Here is an 8,189-nt window from a genome sequence, read left to right on the forward strand (position 1 = left end):
ATTTTGAATGCTTGCCTCAAACCAAACACAGATCCACAAGCAGATGGTGGAAGCCTTTTGAGCTTAAGATATTTTGCACAACCACTGGCCGATCGCTGGTTGAACACTAGGTTATGTAGACATAAGCTAAACAAAGAAAATAAAGAAAAACTGAACAGAGGCATCAGAGGCTGCACATTGTGAGGTAATAATCTAATTCTATAGATTAAATACAGGCAAGTTGCTTTAAACAGCAAGAAACAAACATTAGCAAATAAAACTCACCATAGGAAAAAAGGAAAATTGCAATCCAGTGTTGCTATAATAAATTATCTAAAATATCCAGTTTTTAAATTATGAGAACTAGAAAACCAGGAGAGGGTGACCCATATTCAAGACAAAAAGTAATTAGTAGAAACTGTCTCTTCATGGGTCTAGGTGCTGGATTAACTCAATGAAACTATTACAAGTATGTTCAAATAATTAAAAGAAGCCATGTTTAAAGAACAAAGGAAAATGTGATGACCATAACTCAACAATAGGGAAAATCAACAATGGAACAGAATCTATTAAAAAGAAACAAATGGAGGGACACCTAGCAGGCTCAGTCAATACAGCTTGTGACTATTTTTTTAAATGGTTATTTATTTTGAGACAGAGAGAGCAGGGGAGGGGCAGAGAGAGGAGGAGAGAGAATTCTGTGCTAATAGCACAGAGCCTGACATAGGTTCAATCTCACAAACCATGTAAGCAGAGACCCAGAGTCTGACACTTAACTGACTGAGCCACCCGGGTGCTCTGAACATGTGACTGATGTGACTCTTGATCTCTGGGTCACGTGAGTTTGAGCCCCATGTTGGGCTTAGAGCCTACTTGAAAAAAAAAAAGAAAAAGAAAAGAAAAACGTAGGAATGTTAAAGTTGAAAAATACAATAATCATAATGAAAAACTCACCAAATTGACACAATAGCAAAATTGAGAAGGCAGAAGAAAAAGTGAACTTGCATAAAAATCAGTAGAACTGATTCAGTCTAGAAGACAGAGAGAAAAAAGATTGAAGAAAAATGAAAGCCTTGGAGATCTCTGGGACAACATCAAGTGCATTAACAAGTGAAAAATGGGTACCCCAGAGAGAGAGGAGAAGTAAAAAAGGGCAGAAAAAAAATTTGAAGAAATAATGGCCTAACACTTTCCAGATTTAATGAAAAGTATTTATCTATAGATCCAAGACTTGCCAGGAGCTCTAAGTAGATAAGCAGGGAAATTCTCGTCTAGAAAGACAAAGAAAAGTTCTCAAAAGCATCAAGAATAAAAGGACTCATTACATAGAGTCAAACAATTCAACTAACTGTTGACTACTTATCAGGAAAAATGGAGGCCAGAAGGCCTCAAACTGCTCAGAGGAAATGCTTATCAACTAAGAATTTTACATCCACTAAAATTGTTTTTGAACAATGAAGGCCAAACAGAAACAAATTCAGGTAAACAAAGGCAGAGAGCATCCATTGAGAAAGGCCTGCTCTACAAGATATGCTAGAGGAAGTGCTTTAGGCTGAGAGCAAATACCTTCAGGCGGTAATTCAAATCCTTGAGAAGGTAAAAAAAAAAGCACAAGAAATGGTAAATATAAAAGATGATGTGGGTAGATTTTTCTCTTAACTTCTTAAATAATTTAAGATTGAATAAAGCAGTCACTGTAACACTGAATGCAAGTAGTAACCATCAGAGAGCTGGAGTGGTAATATTAATATCAGACAAAATAGACTTTAAGACAAGAAATATTGCTAGAGATAAAAAGAAAGGTTTAATAGTGGTAAAATGGTCAATATATCATGACAGTATTACAATTATAAATGTATATGTACCTGACAAAGGATGCCCAGAATACACGAAGCAAAAACTGACAGAAGTGAAAGGAGGAACCAAAAATTTGAAAGTTATAGTTGGAGATTTCAATATCCCATTGTAAATAACTAATAGAATAAGACAGAAAATCTTGTTAGCAAGAATAATGAAAATCTGAACACTTTCAAGCACTTGACCTCACTGACATTTATAGAATATGCTACCCAACGACAAAAGAATACACATTCCTTTCAAGTGCACATGGAACCTTTCCTAGTATAGACCATATGCTAAGGACTAAAACAGTTTCAATCAATTTTAAATGTTAGGAATCATTCGAAGTACATTCTCTGACTACAAAATAATTACACTTAAGAACTCAACAGAAAGAAATTTGAGTAATCTCCAAATATTTAGAAATTAAATAATATACTTATAAATAAGTATTAAGAAATTAGAAAATCTTTTTACTGAATGGAAGTAAAGGTATAAAATATCAAAAACCTGTGGGTGCAGAGAAAGGAGAACTTAGAAATTTATAGCATCAAATGCTTATAAAAGGGGGCACCTGCGTGGCCCAGTCAGTTGATTTCAGCTCGGGTTGTGATCTCATGGTGGTCTGATGGAGCCCTGCACCTGGCTCTGCACTAGGCATGGAGCTTGCTTGGGGCCCTTTCTCTCCCTCTCCCTCTGCTTCTTTCCCCATCATGCATACGCATGCGCCCTTTCTCTCAAAAAAAATACAACAGAACAGATAAAAAAGGTGTCAAATCAATTATAGAAGCTTCCATCTTAAGAAATTTAAAAAAGAAGAACAAAAAGAAAAAGTGAGCAGCAGTCAATGCAATAGAAAATGGAAAAACAATAAAGAAATTCAAGGAAACTGAAAGTGTGCATTTTAGAAAGATTAACAAAATTGATAAGCCTTTAGTTACTAATGAAGAGATGAAGAGAGGAGACAAAAATGATCGAAATAAGAAATGAAAGAAGTGTCATGCTATCTACTCTACAAAGACTAAAAGACTATATGAGAATATTATGTACAATTCCATGTATAAGTCTGTTAAATACAACTCTGTCTTTGTAGAAATTGGTGTATTCTTTTTTTATTTTTTATTTTTTTATTTTTTTTAATATATGAAATTTATTGTCAAATTGGTTTCCATACAACACCCAGTGCTCATCCCAAAAGATGCCCTCTTCAATACTCATCACTTACCCTCCCCTCCCTCCCACCCCCCATCAACCCTCAGTTTGTTCTCAGTTTTTAACAGTCTCTTATGCTTTGGCTCCCTCCCTCTTTACCTTTGTTTCCCCCTCCCCTCCCCCCATAGTCTTCTGCTAAGTTTCTCAGGATCCACCTAAGAGTGAAAACATATGGTATCTGTCTTTCTCTGTATGGCTTATTTCACTTAGCATCACACTCTCCAGTTCCATCCACGTTGCTACAAAGGGCCATATTTCATTCTTTCTCATTGCCATGTAGTATTCCATTGTGTATATAAACCACAATTTCTTTATCCATTCATCAGTTGATGGACATTTAGGCTCTTTCCACAGTTTGGCTATTGTTGAGAGTACTGCTATAAACATTGGGGCACAAGTGCCCCTGTGCATCAGTACTCCTGTATACAAATTGGTGAATTCTGAGAAAGATACAAGTGATCATAACTGACTTGAAAATAAATAGAAAATCTGGGCTCAGTCTCTTAAGTGTCTAACTTCAGCTCACATCACAACCTCGTGGTTCTTGGGTTCGAGTCCCGTGTTGGGCTCTGTGCTGACAGCTAGGAGCCTGGATCCTGCTTCAGATTCTTTGTCTCCCTCTTTCTCTGCCCCTCCCCCGCTTGCACTCTGTCTCTCTCCCCAAAAATAAACAAACATTAAAAAAATATGAAAAAAAGAAAATCTTAATGGACCTACATAAAGAAATCAAATTAATAAATAAAAACCTTATGTTGAAAAGCCTAAGATCAGAAGGCTTCACTGTTACCTTCTGTGAAACAGTTAAGGAAAAAACTACCAATTATCCAAACCCTTTTTTCAAAAATTAAAGAGTGTGAAAATAGAGAGTGTCAGGTCTTTGTGCTGAAAACATTGAGACAGCAGAAACCACGTGTTGGCATTTGTATAATGCAAAAGAAAGAATTCTCTTCCCCACCCACCCCCCTGCAACTTCCATACCAAACACGTTATTGAACTTGTTCAATTCAGAGTTCTTTTCAGAGTTCTTTAGAGACAAAGAGCAAATGGGATACATACATACATACAAGATGAGATGTATTATAGGAATAACCTCATGCAATCATGGAGGCTGAGAAATCCACGTGGAGGCTGAAGAACCAGGAAAGCCAGTGGTAGAATTCAGTCCTCAGAAGGATCTGTAAATGATTAAGAATTCAGGTCTCAAAGGGTGGGATCCATGACTGCCAATGTCCCAGTCCAGGAGAAGATGGATGTATTAGTTCTGGCAGAAAGAATTCACCATCCTTCCACTTTTTTGTTCTCTTTAAGCCCTCAACAAGTTGGATGACACCCACTCATTTTTAGGAGAGCCATCTGTACTCGGTTCAGCTATTCAAATGTTAATTTCTTCTAAAATACCCTCACACATACACCCAGAAATAATATTTTATCAGCTGTCTGGGCTTCCTTAGCCCATTCAAGTTAACACGTAAAATTAATCATCACGGAACTGTTAGGAAAATATTGGTTGTCCTCTTTGACAACCCAGAAAAAAATGGAGTAAGCAATGCTAAGAGGGTTATTTAAAATGGAGCCAGGAGGACATTGAGGAGGTGGGACTTATACATGTCTTCCATCTCAAATTCTCAGAAATTTTTCTGAACTCAGCCCAAAGCCAAGATATCTGCTATAGGTAAGAATGGACACAAATGAACTTTCCACCTAACACTAGCCCTAGCAACCAGCCACCTATAGATTAGTGTAACTGTAGCTATACCAGCACCTGTTTCATTTCATTCAAAACAACTTATATAAATTTCCTCTTTGCTGTTCAAAAGCTCTAACCTCTTTGTCACCCCAGAACATGCTTTTGATTTCAGTGGAATCTGTGTCTCTTGGATTGCAATCTTTTTTTTTTTTATGTTTATTTATTTTTGAGACAGAGAGAGACAGAGCATGAACGGGGGAGGGTCAGAGAGAGAGGGAGACACAGAATCAGAAACAGGCTCCAGGCTCTGAGCTGTCAGCACGGATCCTGACGCGGGGCTCAAACTCACGGACCGCGAGATCATGACCTGAGCCAAAGTTGGACGCTTAACCGACTGAGCCACCCAGGCGCCCCTCTTGGATTGCGATCTTTAAGACCCCAAATAAATGCACTATAAAAAAATGTTTATTTAGTTGGAGATAGAGAGAGAGTGCACACACACGCATGAGCTGGAGAGGGGCAGAGAGAGAGAGAGGAAGAGATAGAGAATCCCAAGCAGGCTCCACATTGTCAGTGCAAAGCCTGAAGCCTGACGCGGGGCTTGATCCCACAGATCATGAAATCATGAGCTGAGCTGAAACCGAGATTTGGCCCCTCAACCAACTGAGCCACCCAGGTGTCCCAAGGCACATATTTTATTTTGCAGCTTGCAGTTTTGTCTTTCATTGATTGACATCTCCAAAAAGTCAAAGGCCTTCTCTTCTTCGCCCTTTTCCTCACCTCTGGCCTTCAGGGGAAGGTTGAGCAGTTCTATAAAATAGCCTTTTCCCTAGATATTTCTCGGGTCACAAAGACAATTTGAAGAAATGATTAATAAAGATATATGTTACCCTTTTAGGGCCAATTTTGTGTTAAAATATTTTCTCCATAAAATACTACAGACATTCATATTTCCTGCCAAGGAGACATCCGGTGTCAAATTCAATTTTTGTGTTACCTGTACTTGGCCTCTCCCCACCACAACCCCACCTCATCCCACTACCTTGCTAGGCTCTCTTAGGATGTATATATTTATTCTTGCAACTCAAAAAGTCTCCAGGCATATGCTGGTTAACTTAAACAATGGCAACCTCTTTCACAGCTTTATACACAGGGTTCGCTATTGGTTGTTTTCTTTCAGTCATAGAAGGTTTACTTCCTTAAACTTATGCAGGATTTCTTCTATTCAAAATAGTCTGTCTCTTTCCTCAGAAGTACCTGTAAATGATTAAGTATAATCTCCATTCCAAATTCACTGAATTGTCTTAATGTCTTTGTCCTTTGCTTCTGAGAATGGAAGAGTGTCTTAACCTCATCTCCCCCCCCCCCACAATGATTTAATTTTCAACAGTGACTATCTTCATTTTGATCCTCTCACAAGTTTTTCATTCTGCCATTGCAATTTTAATTTTCTCCTTGTCCCTCTTTAGCCCATTAATCTCATGTTTCATTGTGTTCCATCTTATTTTCATTTCAGTATGATTTCCTCATGGCAAACTTCTTGTGGTTCAAGTAAGGACGCCGATTTTCTAAATTTTTCACCCTGTTTTTGTGGTGAATCATTTTCAGAGGCTAGTTCTGAGTTTCCAGGGTAATGGTTTCTTTTCCTTTCCTGCCATATTTTTCATAAATTCCTGGGGGGTTTTGAGGTTGTCTGTTTTTTGCCTATAGGAATGACAGAGTCCATCTGATCTTTTGTTTGCTATTCACCAGGGTGTAGGGATTGCCACTCAATCCATACTCCTGGTTGTATGCTATAAACATACAAGGGTCTTTTTTTAAGATTGTATTTTTAAGTAATCTCTTCACCCAACATGGGCCTCGAACTCACCTGAGATCAAGAACCCTGAGATCAAGAGTCACATGCTTTACCAACTGAGCCAGCCAGGTGCCTCAACATATGAGTGTCTTACTAGAGGCTCTTATTTTGTGCGAATAGCCTTGATGAAGGACTAAGATATAACCTGGGAAAATAAATTCCACATACAGCTTCCAGCTCCATTATCGATGCCTGCATCAAGTGCATCTCTGGAAGCACGATGTGATCTTAGCCTATTACCACTGCCAAGTGTTTCATGAAATAAATGAACAAGTACAATTTTCAGCTAGTACCAGGGGGGCATTTCCTTTGTCTTCTCCCATTTGATTGCTGGAAGCTTTCATCTATTATCCGATGTCAAAGAGAAAGACCTTACTGGGGTAGAGAGGGAGCTAGAAAGAACGGAAGGAGAATGCCACCAATGTCTGCTTCCAAAAGAACACCTGCAGGGTGGAGGCAGGGGACATAGCTTAGTTTACTAAAATGTCTAATCTGGTATTTCAGAGAGGTCTGACAGAAAAAGGTCATTCACATCCTATTAAAAAGGCATTACTAAGTAAGTGGGAATTTATATAAAATATTGGCTTAGGTTGACCATCAGTCCTAGTTTGGGTTATTGCCCTGATTTTTCATCTCGCACCACGTCTTCATATGTATTTTAATGAGAAGTTGTGCCAGTGTGAAACCAAGGCTGCCGATCAGATGCTGTTCTCAATCTGAAGCCACAAGGGAAGACTTTAACTAAGCACTTACCCAAATGATGATGAATGTCATGTTAGTAGAGTCTGAAATGCAAAGATCTTACAGTGTGAGAGCAGAAAATCCTCTTTTTTTTTTTTTTAATTAAACAAGGATCTCCGTTTCACTGCACTTATTGTTTCCCTTTTGTTGGAGAAAAAAAATAAAATTCTACCTATAGTGGATCCAACAGTACTTTTAAAATGAAAGAAATCTCATATTTGTTTTGTATTTTATCACACTGCAGCCCTTCTATAAAATTGGAAATGATGATAACACTTTTAGAATTTATTGGCATAATAAAATGGTGAGATTATTTTATAATAGTGTTACTCATTTCTCTTCTATTAATGCTTATCATCCTTATTTCTCATTCTCTAGAGGAGACAGAGGATGACTCCGGCAACTTACATTTTAAGGAATTTATTGGTACATAGTTTAAGAAAAATGGTCAACATTTCTTTCTTCTTTCCATGATGTTATATAATAACATTGGACTATTCTTGTTCATGGACTTTTTCCATTGGTGAATGTTGCATTTCACAGAGTAGAGTCCAATTTTATTTGAACATTTCATGATTTTAATAAAAACCCCATTTTTAAATGCTTATTTTGCAGTCAGGAGCAAAGAGAGCCTGTGACAGGCAAAACAGACTTTTGCTGAGGGTGTATGAAAGCTGGTAGGATTGCACATGCTACTAACATAAGAGCTTCTTAAAGGAGGCTTTTTTTTTTTTAATATAACAAGCAGTCTCCAAAAAAGTATTCGGTGCCATTGTTAGAATAACAGCATTTACACTTGTCAAGGGAAATAAAGAATCATCAGGCTGCTATTTTCCACATTATGCAGCATCGATTTAGTACAGACTGCCATGG

The sequence above is a fragment of the Lynx rufus genome, unplaced genomic scaffold, assembly GCF_022079265.1.
Source record: "Lynx rufus isolate CCGP_SWC_20201006 ecotype Redwood Valley unplaced genomic scaffold, mLynRuf1.p SCAF_4, whole genome shotgun sequence".
Taxonomy (NCBI): Eukaryota; Metazoa; Chordata; class Mammalia; order Carnivora; family Felidae; genus Lynx; species Lynx rufus.